Consider the following 22,356-nt stretch of genomic DNA (forward strand, 5'->3'; position numbering starts at 1 on the left):
GAGTCTTGGTGGCGCTGCACAACATCCTGTGATTCTAATCAAATCACTTGATTTCTCAGAGTGATACATTGTTATATAAATATGCTCAAGAGTAAAAGGCAAATCTTTATGAAAATATAGTTCCACCAAAGCAGATGTTAACAGTATTTTGGCTACAGGAAACTGATAAAAGAAGCAGATGAGGAACAAGCATTGGTAAATGTGGGAAAATATTCTACAGCCAAAAGAAATTGAGGAAAGGTAAGTGGCACACACAGGAACCAACGAGAAGCCAGGAAAGAGAGGAGGTGCGATGTAAATCCCTTTTAAGTTCGTATTAAAAACAATGTATTTCTCAAGCACAGTGCAAGCGCTGTGCAGGCCAAATCTAAAAACATACCAGCAGGCCTGGTAGGAATTTATGCAGATTGAAGTAGTATGTTGCAGGTGCAGAAATGCATATGGGCAAAGTACAATGGAAAGATAATGTGGCTAGTTATATACTGGATTTGATCAATAAAGTTTTGTCACCAGTCACAATTGTAGGAAAACTGGCAGGTTGGGGTGAAAGATGGTAGGTGAGTGAGAAGGAAGCTTTGGGGCAGGAAATAAGGCTAGTAACTATGAAGATCTTAAAAGAAGTATTGAGAGTAATGGGCAGATTGTATTTCTTGGAGTGGGGGGTGGTGTTGTCTAGACTTTGTGTGGCCTGAAGGTTTTTTGAGGACTTATATTTTCCAGAATTACTGGGCAGCAGAGGGAGGGTTGAGTGAGGAGATGAGAGGTCACTGGTTATCAGTGATTAAGTCCGGGAGGTAAAAACGCCTACAAAGTGGAGTAAGGATATGATACTTGGAGGTCGTGGGACAGGATGATATTCCCTTGGAAGACATTGCAAGATTTTAATACTTAGGGGGATAATGGAAGTGTATTTATTCATGCATCCAAAGTGGCTGCCATTGGCAAGTTTCTCTTGCTGAACATTTTTATGTTATATTTGGCACAGTATAGTTGGCCAAGCTCAAGCTGAGAATAGAAGGCACATTAATTTACAGAATAGACAGCTATATGAGCTGGGATATTAACGGATCAAAGGTAGTTGCTATTGTGGGTCCAATCATAGTAGAAGTTATGCTCACCTCGTTCAACAATTGCACATTTTGTGGATGTTGTTTTTTCTAACTTCTTCACTTTACTGTAATTTTAAGAATTTTGAGTACTAGGACCGCTCAAAGGAAGTACACAGATATTGATTCAAAGTGGGCAACCAAGCAAGTGGAGAAGAGATGAGAGAGTTCAGGAATTGGTGAGGAAAAGGAATATAATGTGGACCGTTGCTACTCATGCCCGCTGAGTAGCACAAAGGTGCAGGGAGTACAAATATACTGGAGATGCACCTGGAGAGAACAACTTAAGTTAGCTTACTTGGGTGGTGCTGTTAAAACAGATAAAATGTGGTCTCAGGGATTTTAGAAGATAGTGGGTTGGCCAGCACCTGCACAGTATAGAAGAGTGTCAGGTTTGGAAAGGTGTGCTAAAACCGCCTATGAAAGACAAGGTGATGAGGAAAATAAATGGGAGATGTAAGGTTTTTTGATTTCAAGGGTATGAACGGATAAGGCTCAGAGACATTAAGACTGAGGGGTAAATTTAAGGTTGTTTAGATAGGATACCGTACACTTGTCATTCTTCAGAATGAAAACATTACATTTTAGAAACAAGGCATGTAATAGCACAATTATTCTGAGAAAGGTTATTTGCGGATTGAGAAGTGAATGATGGTGGGCAGAAGGTGGCGTAGGACACTCTAATGAAAAGGTTTTTCCTATATGAGGTTTAGTTACACGTTTAAGGGTTTGTAGGAGGGTTGGTGTGTAGACCCTGAATAAATGAGGTGGGGCTTTAGTTTGGGGGCTCTAGTGGAGCTGTGATGCTCAATGAACGAATGATTTGAGAGCAATAATAGGAGGGATTAGAGACAAGTGAGGGATAGGGGCAATTTTAATGGTAAATGACGTTAGCACAGTTAGCTTTTGAGTCTTTTTGTTAGGGTACTTGGTGGAAGTTGAATGAATATTGGGCTCAGGATTGCAAGGGATGTTTAAGGGTGGTTAGATTATTGGTGTTGATGCTGGATTAGTGAGGTCTAGGTTTTATTTGGTGAGGAGGTGGACAAATGATGCCTATTGTTAGCACAGACCTTTCACATTAAAGTGGCCTCTTCCATACTATTCCTTTGCCGGTCACGAGTGCGCCACCTCACTTGAGGCAGTGATCATCAGGTTGTCCTTCATGTGTTGCTCAGTGGCTAATGTTTTAGTAGGGTACCGAAAATCCAAATCAGTGTTAGAAGTGCTTATGTAATAAATGTATAAGGTAGAATATTATTTTCGATGTAGAAGTATGACTATTTGAGTTGGACTCCAAGGGACTTGAACAAAGCATATGCAGTTTTAACACTATTGGTCGCCTGCACCATCACAGAATATTGACTCATCTGCCACAGTGAGTGACCTACCCAACGAGCTAGAGTGCATATTTTACTTTCTCTTTTTACACAATTTCTGCCCATCCCAGTGAATGAAATATACGTTTGTAACTGTTGATATTTACCATTGTGGGAGGGGGAACCGGAGAAGGTAGAGTTACAGACAATGGTCTGTAGGGCATGGGCTGATAAGTACAGACGCGGTCATGGTGACTGGCGGGAAGTAGTCTCCCTAAGTGCAATATACTTAGAACACATCGTGCCAGTAATGCTATGTGCTTTCATGCAGTCACATTTTTAGGCAGAAGGTATTGGGAGTTCAAAAAAAATGAAAGGCAAGATGTGATTGCCACTTAGCGTTTTAGTCCAGCTCAGGATGTACTTTCAGGGTCACCAGCACAGAAAATATTTCCTGACACTGACTCTTGTTAACATACTTTGCTTGTGCAACAGCTCCAGCAGATGCATGTATCCACAGTCTGCATTACAGCATCAAGAAGGCCATTTCTGAAAGGGAAGACACAACTTTGGCTTTCAAACCTGCGGATCAACCCTCAGCCTATAATAGTGAAAATGTGAAAAAAATGGTTGTTAATATATCTGGCTCACTGCTGTGTGTAGTCAGTCAGGAGTGAAACATGCATGAGTCAGTGACATTCCACTCCAGAGGGTTCGGTTACATGACATCTGGTAATGAACATCTTTAACCCCTTGTGAATTCCAAGTGAAAGTGGTCAATGGTAAGGATGTGCCCATGCCTGTGATTCTTCTCTTCTTATTGGGTGTGGTGTCTGCCTCTGGAATCTGCAAAGTACTTTATTGCGACCAAAGAGCAAGGTACTGCATTGCAGCCCTCCTTTACACAGGCGAGGGTGTCTATCAGGTCTGTAGGCACTACGCAACACCAGGCACTGGCAGAGCAATAATTCCGCAAAGATAGTGTTCACAGCTTACCTCAAATTCCAAGTCAAGGCGGATGGGTTGTTTTCTCCTACGGTGTAAGTAGTAAATAATCCAGGAGTCGTAATGTGATTGTAGGTTTCTTCTTTATTTGGCAACCCGAGCCAGGCCCAGGCAACCAGCAGCATCGTCAGCACGAATGCATGTCACAACATTCTGTTACAACTTAATAAATACAGAGAACATTCTAATTGTTCTGATTCTTAATTCCACAAAACCTGGACAATTCTCAAAGATAACTAACAATAATAAAACCCCAACACTACAGTGTGTCAAGAAGAGGAAGTCTGTCAATGAATGCTTTTCATGCTGCACCGTGGCATCACTCTAGCTAATGCAATCTGGCTGACATAAATGGTGTTGTGGAAAGGCCACATATTTCAGAGTTTGCCCTCAGCCAAAGTAAAGTCATAGATCTTCCTGAAGCTTGGACTACCAGTTATTCATATTCTTGACTTGGTGTCTGGAAATTGAATGCTGTCGTCGTAAATAACCACAATGAAAGCTGGTGGGACCACTGGCACTTTCATGAGAGATGTCAGGTCAGCACATTATGTTCTGATGGAAAACAGGGGCCAACCTAGAGGGTGCACCTGACGAATAACTTTAGTGGCGCAGGGCATTGGCACAGGATAAGCTAACTGTGGTCGCTCACATTAGGTCGAATGCAGGCTGGGAAGTCATTTTGCCAGAAGAGCAGAACCATTGCCATTTCAACTCGCCCAGAGGGTGTACTGTTTGTTGCTTGAACCAGAAATGTATAATCAGAAATGAGAGTTTATGAAGAAGGATATGTGTTTATGATGTTCATTCTGCTGGATGACACCATGGTTGGCAGAGTGTCTGCAACAATATTTGTTTTTGTTGGTAGATCAGAGCTACGATTGCCAACCATGGGGCAGATTTACAAGGAAGTGCCGCAGTGCGGCAACGCAAGCCCTTTGGCTGCGCCACGCTGCGGCACTTCCAAATCACAGGAATGCAACATATTTACAATGATATGTTGCATTGATGGGCTCTTCCCTGCCCTGGCGCACAAACTGCTGTCACGCACCATCGCAGGCACCCTTGCACCATGGTGCAAGGATGACTGCGTCATGGGGAGATTGTTTTTGTGTAAGAAGGGGCACCTTCCTGCACAAAAACACTCACTATAGGGATTTTCCTCTTTCAATGCATGCTGTAGAATGTGGCACGCATTGAATGAGGAAAAAACAAGGAGAAATGAAAACATTTCTCCTTGTTGCGCCTCGCTACGCCATCCTTGGGTGACGTAGCATTCAGATGCAGTTCCAGATCTACGATTCCTCGTAAAGCTGGAAATGTGTCTTGTTCCATGGGTGTTGCGTGGGAACACCCACAGCAACACCCATAGAATGCCCCTTTCACGCAATCTTCTGCGTGTACAGGGCCCTTATTTACAAGGACTGGAAAAGCCACCAGTACATCACAAAAAGTGACGTGCTGGTGGCGAAGGGGGCTTGTAAATCTGCCCCCTAATTCCTTACCAAGGTGTTATTTAGAGACACTATAACCGCTAATAATGCTTTGAGGCACTTGTGAGTTAGTCCATGGCTGAGAGCCATGACCTGATCATGTTGCCTACATTCCTTACTTACACAAATTAGACACCGGTCAGGGTGAACTTCTACTACAGCTTTGGCTCAGACGTAAACACTATGAAATACACCCTGTGGAGCCTGTACAATCTATTGCCCTATGCCACATGAATATCAGGTGAGACATGCAGGTGAAAGTCGAGAAGGAGTTAGTAAAGATACAAGATCTGGATACTACAGAAAAGGTGGATGGCCCACTCACAGGCAAACATTTCACTTTAGTAGACGATAATCTTTTGAGTAAGTCACGCACCACCTATGGTCACATCCTGGTACTGCATGGAAAACTCATATTAATCAATGAAGGTAAGCAATAACACTAAAAGTGCAAAGAGAAAAACAGGTAAATAAATCACTTAAAAAGAAAAAAAAATGAAATAAAAAATTATTATTATTTTAATTTTTAAATAAAAGTATGACAAGTTTATCCAACCAAAAAAGTAATGTGTGTTTGGAGAGTTGCAACTAATAAAATGAAGTGCTACACAAGGGAAAAAGTAAATACTTATGATTAACTAAGTATGAAGAATTCAATTTGTGAGAGCAGTGTGCATTTTTATACTCACAAACGTGTGCATTCTTAATGTATACAAAAGTCGAATGGAGAATGTAGGATTCTGCATCCACCTTCCCATGACACAGCTGTGTATGATTTTTTTTTCTGGATTTCAGTCATTTAATAAGAGGGCTATTCTCATCTATGGGTTTTCACAGTGAGATCCCTTATAAGGTTACCTAATTTGGTAATGTGGTTTATAAACCACTGTAATCTCAAGGGGCTCTCAGCACCGCATGACCATCACTTGCAGTTGTTGTCCCTTTTCTATTGATTCTACTGTGGTGGTAGTGTGAATGACAGTGTGTGCTGAAGTTTGCAAATCCCATTATACGTTAAGAGGAAAATCTATGATGGACATAACACTCAAGCACTATCTACGAGGCAGCAGGATCGAGCCTCTAATCCTGATTCGGTTGAACTGGAGTATGTGCCTGAATCGGGATTGCAATCTGTACTTGAATTTCCACAACCAGCGGGTTACCCCACATGTTTTTTGCACCCCTATTAGAAGGCTTGGGGCCAAAAATCTTAATCCTTCTGAATTCTCTAAATCATAAAAAGGGATTAAAAAGTGATTTTAGTGTGTTTTGTCCCATTCCATTGTGCAGAAGTTAGAATGCTTTAGTAAAACTGCACCAGGAAACATCTGAACCGTACCCTAAGGTATCATAACGCTGGCTGCTGTGTTAGCGCATCAGTTTTACCAGGTACCCATAACGAAGGATGCGGCGGGCAAAGGCTTATGAAAATGGAAAGGTTAAAAAAATGTTCTTCTACAGTATAATGAGTCGTTGTTAAAATCCGGAGACATGAGAGTTGAGCAAACCAACATCAAGCCGAAAAGACGAAAAATTATTAAAGATTTAACACCACCTTTGAACAGTTTTTTATTTGAACTGTCACCTATTTGCCAACTATTTTGGTTGACATTTCTAAATTAAAGTCCTGATTATGTTTGATCAAAACTCAAAGACAATTCTCAGGGTTTTTCTGATCTAGGAAAAGTTCCTGGCGACTGTAACCCTAGTATTAAAACGCTCACTAAAACAAAATCAACCAGCATTTCCAATAGTCAAAAGAGCGCTGTTGTCAAAGAAGTGGGAACATTTAAGTTTTCAGCAACTTGCAGAAAGCTGTGAGCGATTTACAAACTCTCTGTGTTTGTGGCAAAGTGTTCCACAACTTTGGTCCCAGATACGCAAATTCCTGACCACCTTGACAGGTTCTCTTAATTCTAGGAACCACCTCCAGCTCCTGATGGCTAGAGCGAGAGCGTTTGGGGGTAAACCAAGACATCAGAGGTCTCAGATGCATGGGCCCTGTGTTGGAAGGGCCCTTATGCACACAGCATAAGGCCTTCAATTGAACCCGACGTTGTGAAGAGTATAGAACAGGCTGGCTGAAGAGGTGCGTCTGGGTGGGTGCAGGAGAAGAAGTGCAACCGCAACCTACACACTTAAAATTGTACAAATTTCCTATTAAGTAATTCAAGCCCATTATTTGCTGTATTTTGAAAAGCAGGCACATTCCTACTGAAGAAATGACTCAGAAGTGTTTGCTCACGAGTAAAAGAGGCATTCCCACTCCCAGAGGAACACTTCTCGGCGCTCCATCGGTAGTTTTTATAACCAAGTAGGAATGCAGTGGCACAGCAAACCACAGTGATCAATCTAGCACAGCTTTCTAATCATGCAAGAGGACTCCCTAGAAACCCGTGTCATACTTCATCGGAATTCAACTAACAGTGGAGCAAACGCATTTCCCTTGACCTCGTTGCAATTCGAATAAACTGTCAAAACACTGAAAACTACTCCTTATTAAAAATAGCATTTCATTCTAGACCAATTTTCTTTTCACCAGCAAACACATCTGGCTCTGAGCAGTAACAGCTATGAGGTACATTATCAAAGCTATGTGTATATCTAAGTCCAATTGAGGTGCACAAAAACGTTAATTTATGATTGTAAATCGGTGCATGTTATTTTACATATGAATATCGCCACCCTGGGAACAGCTGAAGATCTACAAAAATAATTTGAAGAAAGCAAGTGCATAATTAGACCCAGCATTCCAATGTAGCTTTTGAACACTGGTCACTCTATTTGATTACATTTGTTTTTTTTGTTTTTTTTGGTGATTTAAAACACAGCTCATTTATTTTCTTGGAATGCACCTGGCACATTTTTTTTTTTTTTTTAATTTAAAAAGACTTTTATTGGCATACAAGAAACCATGCAAAAATATATATATATCGGTGGAGTATGCAATAGCGGTTATTTCTATAACAGTCCTTCGAATACAAAAAGGGGAGGGAAAGAAAAAGAGAGAAAGAGAGAGAGAGAGAGGGGGGGGGGGGGGTTACTGGGGTTTCTTCAGGTGGTCATCTAGTGGGCGCCACATGTGTAGTTTGGCGGCGTGTTCTTTCGAGAAGTTGCCTGTGATGTTGTCTGCTCCTCTCAGGAAAGTTACCCAGTTGATCCATGTTTTAAAGTTCGCTTTGGCTGTGTTCTTCCAGTTGGTTAGGATTATTTTGAGGGCTGCTGCGAGGAGTAGGTCTAGAAGTTCTCTCTCTTCTCTACTTTTTAGGTTCGCGGTTAGGTGTTCTGTCGCCAGGCTCACGAAGCTGATGGTTAGGTCGGTTTTGAGCATGTCGTTCAGGAAGGTGTTGATCTGTGTCCAGAACCTCTTGACTTTCACGCAGGTGAAAATAAGGTGTTCGAGGGTGCCCTCTTCTTTCTGGCAATTCCAACATTTGTCTGATTCTGCGATGCCGACCTTGTGGAGCTTGGATGGCGTCCAGTAGGCCCTGTGGAGCAACCAATACTTTGTTTGCGCTAGTTGTGTAACAGTCAAAACAGACAAAATGTAAGAGGGCACAAAACACATTAGGGCCTTTTTACCAAAGCATTTTGAATACCTAAAGTAGTATGCCTGTCTTACTACTTTTGATACTCAGGAATGCTTTTCTCTAAGGGCCGGCTGGATATCCCCACCTTTGGCTTTCCTAATCCTTATGGGTGGACTTTTCTGCCATGCCTGCGATGAACTCCACACGTGTAATGCTATGTTTTAGGTGTAAATGTGGGAGCCGCAAGGTGAGTAGCTGCAGAATGGGGAATCATTATTTCAAAGTTGGAAAAATAAACATAAAAGTAAGGAGGGGCAGAGGGAACATACTTATAAAATTGTAATCCAGTCGCTAGTGGCACCTACATCTACTCCAGTAGAACTACAACACAAACTAGTTCATCTTTACTCGAACCATACCTTAGAGTAAGTCACACACATCATAAATCCACCACACCCATCACCATGCATAACGTACTACATATATTTAGACAGAACATTTAAAAACTACACAGCTGTGGAAGAATGATTCGCCTCTGCTACATAGGCATATAACTATTTATCGGAGGCAGACAAATATGTAGCAGAGACAGAGTTTTTCGCCAACTGGGACAAAAAAGTCACCCACTTAAAAATGTGCATGTGGAAATATCACATTTGCATGCGGCATGAGTGTGAAGTAGAAGTCTGTAAGAAATTGGATTGTTATCTGAGCTGAGCGACTGCCCACTTCAAGGAATAATCACTCAATTAACCTGAGCTCAACCCCTGGGAAATACAGCACAGAGCAGATGGGCTTAATTTAGGGTGACTGTGTAACATATTTATGTGGTACTAAAACAGTAATAACATCAACAGGTAAAACAAGAAAAATCCCCGACCAAATTACAAAATAGAGTAGAATTTTATAAACAAAATGACACCAAAATGACAATCATCCACTAAGGGAACCTGGAGATGGGAGTTTTTAAAGATTTAGTGGAAAATAGTGCCAAAAAGCACAAAGCAGCAATGAATCTATTGGAGAGTTAGACCAAGACCTAAGTGCAAATTCAGGCTAACTGTATTGGAGCGTGGGTCGAATACTCCAATCAGGTTCGGCTCGTACAAAGATTTTACATTCTGCCATATTTACTAACCATTAATGCACTACAGCAAGGGAAGTTGCTATGCTGCACTGAGTCAAAGGGAAGGAGCATAAATGTGCAATTATTAGTAATATGTGGTGCCTGTGTTGTGGTCAGAAAAGTTTTATTAGAGGGTTACTCCTCTTTGTATGTGTGCTGCAAGACACAGCACATATGCAAACAAAAAAAGAAAGGAGGAGAAATAAATATCTTTCTTCTTGTTACGCCAGCCTCGGGTAGGCGCACCATTTCTTGATTTGCGTGGCTTGGTAAATCTCAACATGGATTTGCCCTCAGGGCTGTGCCACCAAAGTGCCATAGCCCTGACTCAAAATCCAAGTAGACTCAAACTTCAAGCAGATCTTGGCCTTAGTTTTGAAGTTCTAATCCACCACAGGAATCTAATTATAAAGCCCTATAGGACCTCAGTGGGGGCACTTAGAGACTCAAGGCATTTTCAAGATGGCTAAAGTCTTCAGCTACACTGCACTTGAGCTCTGAGAACTTGTTGTATGGGGAATTAATTAAAGTAATCCTAGTGTCCTCCCCATCTAACACTAAAATATATTTTGAAACCGGCACTGTACCCACAAAAACAAGGGACAGTCGTCTAGTAAGACAAAAGCAGGGTCCTTCAGTAACCAAACAGGGGATCTACAAGAACTATCTTGACATTCTTTTCTCTTCCTTTCAAATGTGCCCCAAGTGTTACATGTGACTCACCATAACTGTTAAGCAGGATTGGAAACCATACTGTCAAAAGGAGGCCCACAAACTCTACTCTGAATATTCTGTGGCGTTCAGAGAAGTCATCTCTCCCCATTCAGGTCAGCCTACTGTTTGTGCCTGGAAGGCATTTCACACCTCTTTCACAAATATTCAAGGCTGAGCACCGACTGATAACTGATTAAGGATTATGCTACATAGCCATCTGACAGTGAAAACAGGTAAACAGTAACTTTTTAAAAGTAATTTTTTCTTAATATTTATTCAAATCCAATTTCACCAGTAATTTGGATTTTTAATGACGTCTACAAATAGTTGTTAAATCATTTTACTAGCTGGTCCCATTTCTAAGAGAAAGTATTAGTGTTTTAATTTGTACTATGGTTTTCTATATAGAGCAGCTAAGTTTAAATACTATGCACCCTAACTTGTGGGCTGCAATGTATACATAGGGATGACTAACAAATATTTGAAAGGAAGGTTCTTTCCAAACACAAAGTGTTATTTTAACTGGTCACACTCCAGGTTTAATCTGCAACAATCAGGCCACACAGGGTAGGCTCAAAGACATGTTTGCGCTGCTACTATATTGGATGAGACAGTAGGTGCTGCAGTCCACAAGTGGCATTCGCCTTTTAGTACATGGGTGTACATAACAGTGACTTATTGGCAAGTTAAATGTGCCGAGCAGGAATAAGCCAATTTAACCATGGTTAAAGGGAGAGCACAGGCACTTTACTAATGGCAGAGTACTCAAGCCAGCAAAAATATAGGCTCCAGCTCCAGCAAAAGGCAAGAAATCTGAGGTGACCACACAGAAAAGGTGGATTTCCTACAGTGACAATGTCACTCATTGTGACTGTATTATTAAGGACAACAAACATGTTTATGTACATTGTGTAGTGCACCTATGTATGCATGATCCTTTTTTGTCATCATTCCAATTCAGAGTGAAGCTTAGAGAAAGCAGGAATATGGACCAGGGGCAAAAGACAAGGGCCTTGGGCTCTCAGTCGGCACAAAGTTACCATCACCCCTGAGGAGAAAGGTGAGTGCACCAGCAGTGAGAGTATGCCCGCACAGAGAGGGACAAGGTTGCTGTCCATATTTCTATGGGTGGAGGCTGAAGACACCAATGAGGGAGCGGCCAATTAGATATCACATGCCAAGAGAAGCTGATAACAAGGCTCTTCCTAGCCAGCAAGAAGTAACACATGTGGTGTCCCAGGAATAGGATCTGGTTGTGTTGCAAGTGAGAATGAAATGAATCCCATCAGACCACCCAATCGCAAAGCTTCATCATCTGGGATTTGGGAAAAGTGGTGGTCCAGATATAGATGACTCACTAATTGTAATCGTGTGTCACCTTAATCCAACTCCTCCAGTGATGGATCATACCAAGAAAGTGTGTATGTAGTGGTGGATTACTGGTTTTACAGTGAGAAATAGTGTAGAAAATAAGAAAAAAGTGATTCTAAAATTGGCTACCATAATGTTGAAGAAAACTTTATTAGAGGAGCATTATGGTGTCAATGATTAAGAGCAGGTGCAAACAGTTTGAATTAATAACAGTTAATAGTTGGACAAAAGGGGTCTACATGTTTCAGCCCAAATAGGAATATCTAAACCATTGGCTTTCGTCAGGACCGCGCAAGTACACTACTGCAAAACAATATATATTAAAGTGAAAAGACCAAAAAAGGGTACCATACGTCCTACCATCCACAGTTGTCTGGTGTGTAGGAAGTAAGTCCTCAGCAAAGGGATTCTTTCCTGCAAACGAACACAAACACAGAATATGCAAAATAATAAACCACAGACATATAGTATACTTTGATCATATGTAGGTCATTCGTTGAACCTTACTGTTAGACCTGGCATCTTTGGCGTGGTTTCCCCCTATCTTTTTGCCTCTACCTCCTGTATTTTTGATGCTGTGCTGGATTTCGTTTTTGCTGGTTTAGATGCTTTGGACACTCTGCCACTGATGATCAGTTCCAGAGTGTAAGTGCTCCCTATGTAAATTGTTATTCTGATTGGATATACACGTTTGGCATATTTGTATCACCATGAAGTCCCTAGTAAAGTGCACTCGGTGTGCCAGGACTGGTGATGACAAATGCTACTAGTGGGCCTGCAGCATTGATTGTGCCGCCCACAGGAGTAGCTCTAAAATGGTGTCTCTGGCCTGCCACTGCAGTGACTGTGTGCAGTTTAGGAACTGCCATGTCCTCCTGGTCAGTGTCCCCACTGACCAGGCCTAACCATTCCCTTTTTGTAGACATCAGTCACCCCTATGGAAGGCCCAAGGCACCCCCCTGGACAGGGTGCAGTATATGTAAAAGGTAGAGCATGTACTAGTGCAGGTGACATGCTCTGGTAGTGAATGGCAGCCATTTTCGCTGTTCACTATTGTAAGGCTATCTTGCTCCATAGATTAACATGGGGGATGCTGGCTACGGTGGCTTCCAGTATATTAAGATAGGACATAAGTATCTAGTATCCCTGAACTCAGAATTTAATAACACATCTTTTAGGAAAGGTTGTTTTTAAATCCTGTGTTTGAGAACAGCACTTTTAGAAAGTTGCTGTTCTCTTGTCTGACCCTTCTGTGTGCCTTGGCCTGTTTGTGTATTGACTGTCTGGTTTGAGAGTGACAGGGGCTGGGGATTCCCCAGGAGGCTGGCTGAGTCAGCCCTAGGCTGAATGACTGCATTTGCAACTGGAGTGGTGGGAGGAGTTAGCACCTGAGCCTGAATAGGGCAGTGCCTGCCTTCCACAATGCTGGCTCGACCTCCTGCTGGGCGGCTGACGACCCTGCCCCTCACTCTGAAAGGAAAGAAGAAGCCAGAAAAACAAAGTACTCAGGCAACCCCCAGAACTGGTTCAGACCGGGCTCAGGGCCCACTTGCGCAAAGACAAAGAGAACAAAGACTTTTAGGGGTATAAGTACAGGACCCCTGACAACAGAAAATTAGATCATCCTGGAATCAAGAAGGAACCTCTGCCAAGGAGAAAGCTGAAACTGAAGAAGGAAGACTGTGCTGCTGTTGCTCTGCTGGACTGACCTGCTGTTGCTTTGCTGCGTGGAGAGGGGAAGGACTTTGCTGTTGTGCTGTGTCCCCTGTCTTGAAGCAATCTCCAAGGGCCTGAGAAGAGCTGGCTCCCTGTTCTGAAGTCCCAGGAACAAAAGGACTTAACCCCCAGCTTCCCTGAACTCTGCTGAGAGAGTTCTGTCCTTCCTAGAGTGCTTGATCCAGTTGTGGGGCCTCTGGAAGTTGTACCTGTGCTGGAAAGCTTGAAACTCAGCTTGAGAGACGTTTGCAATTGAAAAGTGTTGCATCGCTCGCTTGCAGGGCGCATCCCAAACAGTGCGAGAAGATTCCCGCCGCTACGAAGGTCGAGATCGTCGCAGCGTCTGTTGCCGCTGCCACAGCCGTCGCATCCTTCGTTTGCGGGACGCACCTGACCGGTGCGGGAAAGTCTAACATCGCTGCGAGTGTCGTCGCAGAGCCTGTCGTCGCTGGGTGAGATCGCCGCACCGCTTGCTCGCGGACCGCCTCACGTCGCTGCGAGTGTCGTCGCAGAAACCATCGCATCGAGAAGCTGCGAGAGAGAAGATCGCCGCTGGTCCGCGCATCGTCGCCCCGGAGATCGTCGCAACTCCAAAGATCGTTGCATCGTGCCTTTTGCGAGAACAAACTTCCTACGGAACCTCCGCACCGGAATCCATACAAGTGACCTTCCTCCCCATACAGACCGGATTCGTCGCAACACGCCCGCTGCTGAAGCGGGGCTGTCGCATCACCTCCCCAGGGTCTCAGGAGCAACGCATCGCTTGTTTTCCACCGCACCAGCTTCTGCTTTTGGAACTTTGTCACAACTAAAAGGTACTGTGAGTAAACGTGACGCAACTGTGAACTTTTCACGCATCTGTGGATTATTTTATCGCAACCTGAAGAACTTTATCGCAAACCTAAGAACTCTTTTGAAACCATATTCTTGAACTGTGTATGGTGGATTTTTGTTGTTTTGGTCTTGGGTAGTTTAGATTAAATACCTTTATTTTTCTAAACTGTTGTGGAGTCAGTTTGTGGTGTTTTCACTGTGTTACTGTGAGTGTTGGTACAAATACTTTACACATTGCCTCTGGTTAGCCTAGACTGCTCGTGCCAAGCTACCTAGAGGGGGAGCAGGGGTTATCTCAGAGGGTTATCTCCTTGCCCTGACTAGAAGCAAGGGTCCCTATTTGGACAGTGGTACCTACCTCTGCCAACTAGAGACCCCCAGTTCTAACACTTACTGTCACAACAGATCAGCAAAAGATTTAGTAATAGTTGTAACTCACCCAACTTGTCGTGGGAGAATGCCTCACCTCGCCTGGCAACAGCTCAGGTTTGGAGGCCCCGCTCTAAACATGAATACAGAAGATAGAGGACTATTAAAGTCAACCTCTACCTACTTCCATGATCATTTAAACAATGGTACCAAAAAAAGTGTTTTATTAAGGGAAGGCAGAAAAGCATGGTCTCTCAAAAGTGGAAATGTTCTATGATGGCCGCCTTATTACTCGATCCAGAGGTATTTTATGTGGCGCAAAAATGGATCTAATGCATAGCGCACCTCAGAGAATCAAGTATGATCTGAAAAATATCTTGCCAAACTGGATATCAGAGACGGATGCTTGGTCAATAATCCAAAAGAATGGCCAAAAGATATTACTAAAAACTGCCATACTAGAGGGAGGAGCTATGCTAGAAATCAAGATGGCCGCGTAAGCTCCCAGCTCCGCCGACCTCCGCCAGCAGCTCGAATATCCTGCCATCAATCCTGAACTCGCACCAGATTCCCGTGTTCGTGAAGTTTTTCTGCTTATAAAGGTGCAATCCCGAGTTTTCTATCTTATCGAATGACGATGATACGCGGTGTTTCCATTTTCGGCCTAACATCGTGTGGAAGCCGGGGCCTCGATTTCTAACCTATCTGGGTTGGAGTTGATCAACATCGGCCGTGGGACCTGGACTGAGCCCGGTCTCCCGAAGTGTGCCGTAAATTGTTGATTTTTGGTGACAATACTGTGAACGGTCTACACCGAGGACACACCAGCGTGCCGCACCGGCTGCCGTGGTCGGGGTCCGGTGCCCGGAGACCCTGCTACCTTCCCGGGGTGGACGGGCTTGGGCCCACGCTAACGGCGAAGGTGTCGATTTTGCAAGACGCGGAGCGCCCACTGTTGACATTGGATTTGCGTGGCCTGTTACCCCGGAGTAGCCGGCCTCCGGGGTTCAAGTCCTGCTCTATCGCCTAGTGAGAGGGGATGGAGCGGACGGAAGGCACGCTATCGCTGCAGGCCGTCATTGCCACCATTGGGGCGTTCCATTCGCAAACCATCGCTGTGTTCCGGACACTGATTGTGCAAGTGGACGGTATCTTGGGACCGGATGACGACTCTTCGTTAAGTTTTCAGCTAGCGTGGGTACCAGCGGTGCACTGTACGCCTGAGATCGAGGACCCCATGCGAAACCCGGATTTAATGAGCTTTGTCGGTTCCCAATTAACACCCAGCAAGCCCATGATTATCGCCAGCGTCCCCTGCTCGATCCTGCTGCCGCCTAATACATATACTGACGGTCTTCTATGCTGTAACAAGTTCCTCAGTGACTATTGGAGATACTCGCTATTCTTGGACACTTTTCCTCGCTCGATTAGTGGACATCGTGCACTTTTATCCTGTTTTCGATCCTGCAGCACCGATATGAACTTTTATGAATGCTTCGCCTTTTCTAGCAAGACAGCGGTTCGAGTGAAACAGACTCTTACGAAGGACTGCACTGGCCAGGGCTGAACTTGACTACCAGGGCTTGATAAAACAGCTTTATTTCATGCCGGGATTGTGCCTATAATGTGACGGGAAATTGGTGGTTATTTGCTAAACTCCCCCGATTGGTCTGTATATTTTGCTGGATACTGGTTTTGACTATGTTTCGGGGTGGTTGCTTCTGGCGAGGGGTACGGGAGGCCGGGGGTGTATTTGCTTTCTCCTCCTCCACTTTCTCTTCTTTCCTTCTTTTAGGGCAAGTTCTTGGGCGACAGGCACGCTGCTAGTGGGGTTAGGCCGTAGCCATTGCAGGGGTGCAGGGTGGGGGGTTAGGTTTTTTTTTTAATTTTGCCTTTGTTTTGTTCTATGGCTCCTTTTTTCTTTCCTTTTTCTTTTTCACGAGAGGTGGGCTGTTTATCCTTCACTGATCCTTTCTTCATCTGGGTGTCTACACTGGCTTTAATTATCCTGTATCATTGAAGACGGGGTCTTGCGGTTGGGATTGTTCTAGATCGTCTGATATACTGTTTGTTCCTTTTTCTCCATTCTGCGTAATCGAGATGACGTCATATGTTCCCATTGCATTGATTATTTGCCTGTATATTTCCCCCGCCTGTCCCTGTTCTGTATTTTATAGTACAGGGTCAGCGGGATGACGCCACCGGTGACCTCAGCCCTCAGAACTCTAGATTTGTCATTTGCAGCAGACCTCCACCCTCCTCGTCTGACTGTTTGGCAGGGCGGAAGTGTTGCCGGAGGACAAAAAAGATGTTAAAAATGAGTTATTTTTTCCACAAAGACTGGTGCGTGGGGGGGAGACGGAGGCCCGTTTACCACAAAGTAAAAAAACGAAAATGTTTGATACTAAACAAGGTGGGAGGTGGGAGTGATGGAAAAGGACTTTCTCGTGCCAGAAATCTCCATTATTAAATCTGATCTGCGAAAGAAGCGCGTTCTGCACCTCGGAGCAGCTGTCGTGCGTGTGGAAGGTGTGAACTCACGTATCCGCGCCCCTCCCGCACCCGCTCCCCTCCCACACGCCCCTCCCTCGCACACGCCTGGGGGGGTGGAGTGACAGGCCCGCACCCACATCGAGCTGTTCTCTGAGTGAGCCGGGCCTGCCCTGTTTGGGGGTCTCTGTGAACTTTGCGGCTGCTTGTGCCGAGGCTCGTTGAATTGTAGACTCCTCCTTTTAACTGTTCTTTTTAAAGTTTCCAAATATATGTTGAGGGAAAGACTCTTTTTTCCAGGAGGCTGCGCACTTGTGTTTGGTTCTGTTTATGGTGTGAGACACCTGGTTTAAAAGCTATTACTGGGAAATAACTGGTGTGCTGGGGGATGTGAAACCAAGAACCGAGAGAGGTAATTATAGGTGGGCCAGCCAACACATCAACAGAGAGAGCCGAGCCCAAAGGCCTGTCTGACTGGGATCAGGTGTCTTCAAAATTATAAAAAAAATATTTCTTTAAAAAAAAAAAAAAAGAATCATCTGAGGATGGCAAGGAACTGGTGCCCTTAAACCAGGGCTGCAGTTAAGAAAGGGCATCTAGGTTGGGGACCAACTTTCTTATTATGTTGGCCTTTATGTAAGTTTTTCATATACGTAGCAGGATTGGTGAATACAAAAGTCAGGTATATTTTTTTAAGATGGAGCAGCGACTGGTGGATGCATGTTCAAGGAGATGGCGGTTGCTGTACAAACCCATGGGGCGGGTGGTTCGTTTTAACCAAGGCTATGCAATTTTGGGCCCACATAAGATTCAGATCAAGATGTGCTGTGGCAGCAGATGGGTTAGTGTGGGAGCAGGTCGGTTGGTGATGGGGTATGCCATGCAGGAGTTTGTTGACCTCCAGTTCTCTGAGGTACCTGACCTGGCCTATCAGCTTCAGACAGGCCACTCTGTCAGAGAGTTTATATGAGCTGTATGAGCACAGCATATCACCTTGTTTCATTCTCCCTCTATACCAATATATTTATCTAGTGCAAGTCACAATCTCCTGTTGATTGTTGTCTGTGTTTTACAGGAAATATGTATGTCTGTCAATCTGATGGAGCAAGGACTCATAGAAAAGAGACCTGCTCGGAAGAAATCCTCTCATTTAACTTCTAATATTGTGTTAACCACGTATTGTGTAAACTAATACGCACAACATTGTACATAAAAGATAAAGAAGCTTGCCTACATGTTTTACTAACAAGTACCTCGGGCAAAATTCTAAAATGGCTGCTAACAGGAAATCTTTATTGCGCATGCGTTAACTGCATCTACGCAGTATGACGAGCTATCTCTTGGAGGGAATTTCTTGCGCCTGCGCAGATGCTATTAAAATGGCTGCTTGAGAACTCACACGCTTAGCATCTGCTTTGCTGAAACTAAAACAAGTTATTTTACTAATGCTATTGCGGGGAAAGTATTATTAACTTAATGGAATTAGAGTAGAGACAGGTGGTATACAGTAAAACCATTTTATTTTGAAATTAATATTTGTCTTTCTGGCTTTCCTATTAGTATGCATTTGGGCCTCTCATACTGAGCAGAGGTCTATAGCCCACCTGACCTTTGCACATGCCTGGTGTGATTGAATCAGAAGAAGTGATGTAATTCTTAAAAGCAGTCCAAGGACGCAAGCGATACATACCCTAGGAACCAGCTTCACAGTTCTTTTAATGAATGGGAATACATAAAAATTATACTTTTGTGTCTAATAAGATGTGAATATGGGTGGCAATAAAGATTTATGAATAAAAATTAAGGGGTGGGATCTTTGAACAATAGACTGATAGACTTAGATGAACAGTAAGCATGGTGTGATGATCATTCCCCCTTGCCTGTACAATCAGAGATAGTATTTTTATTTATTTTATTTTTTTATTTTATAATTTTATAGAGCGCGTAGTCACCACGAGGGTATCCCAGCGCTGAACCTCTAACTCGCAGGGGGGAATAGTCGGGAAAGATGACGGCTCAGGGGAAAAGTAGGGTTTTTAGAGCTTTCCTGAACCGCAGGAGATTTGGTTCTGCTCTGAGGCTCAAGGGGAGTGCGTTCCATTTTTTTCCTGTGTTGACCGAGAAGCGGCGGCCACCTATACGTGCCTTCTTCACCTTGGGGATCGTGATGAAGTTTCCATGCTCCGAGCGAAGCGCTCTTGTGGGTTTATAGGGGGTGATCCAGTTGTTTAGTATTGGGGGGCCGGTGTTATGGAGTACCTTGTGGGCCAGACATAGGGCCTTGAAAGTGACCCTTTCCCTGATAGGGAGCCAGTGCAGCTTCCTTAGTGCAGGCTTAGCAGATGTTCTGGCCGGGGTGTTCGTTAGAAGTCGGGCGGCGGCATTTTGTGCTTTTTGCAAAGTCTGGAGAGTGGATTCTGGAGAACCCAGGTATATAGCATTGCTGTAGTCCAGCCTAGATAAAATAAGGCCTTGGATCAGCAAGAGACGCGACTGGAAAGGCAGTAGAGGGATTACCTTCCTACAAGATCTAAGTAGTCCGTAGCATATGCCGGCCGTCTTTCTTGCCTGTGTTTTTACGATATTGAAACATTAATGTGTGGTACATGAATATTATAGGGTATAAGTCAGGTAGTCTTAGTTAGTTATAGAGATGGAGATTTGCTGGGAGCACTGAGACCGGGATGCTGTCGGAGTGACGAGAGATGCTGAAGAAGAATCGAATGCAGAACCATTTATCTTAAATTAATTTAGAAGAAGATCGTGGAAGAATCTCAAGGAGGAAGAGAGTGTCAGAGCGGGGTACCAGGCAAGCATCGGTGGTAAAGAGGTCATCCATCCTGTCCTGATTCCTGTCCTGAAGCCTTTGTCTCCTGATCTTTCCCGGAGGACCATACCCAGCTCCTTGACCAGGGGGTTGGTTTTCACACCATCCTAGGTAAATATACTTTCATGAATGTGTCTGGTGCTTTTCTCTCTATCCTGTCCTTTCAGAGCAACGTCATTGTGGAGTATGACATATTTGTTTGATTGATTGATTCATTGAATTTTCCTTCCTATGAGTAGCTGAGACTGTAGTGTACTTTGAGAAATGGTTCACATGAAATAATTTAGATAACGATTTAAAAGTTTTCCAGAGTCTGTGATTATTTCATCATATTAGAATAGAATGCATGTTATTTCACCATCAACTAGTTCAACTAATGGTGCATTGACCACAGGAAAGAACTTTTCGATCAGTTAAAGATTAGTTGAGAATAAGAGGTGACTGATCTTGAAAAGGTAGAAAATCACAAACATTGACTCCAGCGATTATTGCCAGGTTGTGTGAGTGTTTATGGGCCCAAGTGAGTATATGGCATTGGAGTACCTGTTGCTGGTGAGCCGGTGGATCAAATCAACCTTTGGAAGGTCATCTAGGTGATTGGTGATGTTGCATATGCCCCCTCCACCTTTCACTGTTTTCTCCCACTTAGAAGATTGCTGTTGAAAGAACTTATCCTCCCAGAGGGCAATATATTATCCAAGCAAAACCCCTCTATGTATGGCTGTCGCATACAGCTAGCTGGTTGTCATGTACAAAGAGGGTTGACCACTGGGAAGTTTGCTTAATTGTGTTCCCTCTATTAAAATTTTGTATTATCAACAGCAGTTGTCAAGTTCCAGTATACAAAAGTACAAATACATATTCAACATTGCGCTGCAAATGTGTCAATAGCAAGATATAGTACAATAATTTAACAACACAGTTAATGGTGCACCACATTAAATAGTTTCACAAAAAAAGTCCAATTCAAATTAGACTTTATTTGTATTCTATTAATTAAAATCTTACAAAGAAGCATCGATCATACTATAATCATAAAACAAACTGACCATAATACAAAATCACCAATAAGGTAGGTCTGATACGCTAAAAGGCATTACCCAGGTGGCATCAATTTCACAATTATGCCACACGAGCAATGGTAAGTTAAAATATGAGCAAGCGGCTGCTGCTTAATCTTTGTCAGAACTATCCAGTAATTGCCAGGCTTGTAAATTTGCAAACTCCCCCTCCCCCGGGAACAGGTGAAGTACAAATGGCAGGAAGGTAAAAGGGTTAAAAAAAACACTTGCTCGGGGTAACTATGGAGGCAACAATAGATTAAACCGAATGCGTGCAGCAGTTGTAAATAGTCATGTGAGTAGTCATGTGAGCCAGGCGGGTTAATTCATTAGCTAACCCTCTAGGAGCTAGGTGAAGTGCAAATGGCACAAGGTTTAAAAGGTGTAAACGTGCCTTTTGCTCATGGTAAATGTGGGGGCAGCAATAGAATAAAGTGCTAAGTGCAGCAGCTATTAGTAGTTATAGGAGCAAACCAATAAGTGCCAGGTGTGTTAATTCAATAGCGACCCCTGAGAAGCCTGATAAAGTGCAAATGGCAAGAAGATGTAAAGGAAGATATAAAAGGACCACTCACCCGGGGTAGCTATGGGGGCAGCAGTTAATTCATATGCAGGTGTGCAGCAGTTATTAGTAGTCGTAGAGGCGCGGTAATTTACTGTCGGCCCCTCATAAGGGACAATGCAGAAGAGAATGACATAAAGGTAAGCATGCACAGCAATAAATAGCACAGCAGAATCACTGGCTTAAAACAACAAGCCACTGATAATAGGGGTCAACGGGTCACATTGTAAGTAAGGTCCAAAGGTCTGTGGCCAGGATGGCATAGAGGTTGAAGGGAGGTTTGAACTCCTGCTAGCAGCCTGGCCCGGTGCAGTTCGTACTTTGTGGGTGGCTTTCCCGGGCAGCCGGGAGGCATCAAGCGGGAGGAACATTTAAAGAGCAAAGTAAAGCCATGTGCACCAAAGCACGATGCAGGGCTTCCAGAAGGGCCGCAGTTTAGACAAGAGTGGAAATATAACTGATCTATAGCATGGATACTCGCAAAAATGTGCCCAGGGACCACAAAGTACGGTCTGTGGGGAGTCCGAGGGCCGCACTGATGCTAGCAGGGTGACGGTAAGGGGTCTGGGTGCGTCAGAGATTGTGTACAGAGGTCTAAACAAATGTTATATAAACGGGCAAGCATTTATTTGCAGGTTAATCAATGCTTGCTTGTTTATTTAGCTTTTTTCTGAATATTCAGCAACTAGACAGTAGCTCGTGTTGCTGTTCACCAGGGGGCTGAATGTGAAGGTCTAGAGGGCCGCAAGTGGCCTATGGGCCGTACCTTGAGTATCACTAATCTATAGGATCTCTCGGCCGCGGTGCAAATATTTACTTGCATGGGCAGTTTA

At 43.8% G+C, this 22,356-nt stretch overlaps 1 long non-coding RNA gene across 1 annotated transcript; it reads right to left on the reverse strand.

The window, feature by feature from the left end:
- Positions 1-7,805: 7,805 nt before the first annotated feature.
- Positions 7,806-21,620, reverse strand: LOC144819357 (uncharacterized). Its single transcript, XR_013607311.1, has 3 exons — positions 21,537-21,620; positions 12,025-12,078; positions 7,806-8,411 (listed from the first exon to the last, which is right to left on the reverse strand). It is a non-coding gene; the product is annotated as an uncharacterized LOC144819357 (long non-coding RNA).
- Between the last annotated feature and the right edge of the window lie 736 nt (positions 21,621-22,356).

The sequence above is a fragment of the Lissotriton helveticus genome, chromosome 2_1, assembly GCF_964261635.1.
Source record: "Lissotriton helveticus chromosome 2_1, aLisHel1.1, whole genome shotgun sequence".
Classification (NCBI taxonomy): Eukaryota; Metazoa; Chordata; class Amphibia; order Caudata; family Salamandridae; genus Lissotriton; species Lissotriton helveticus.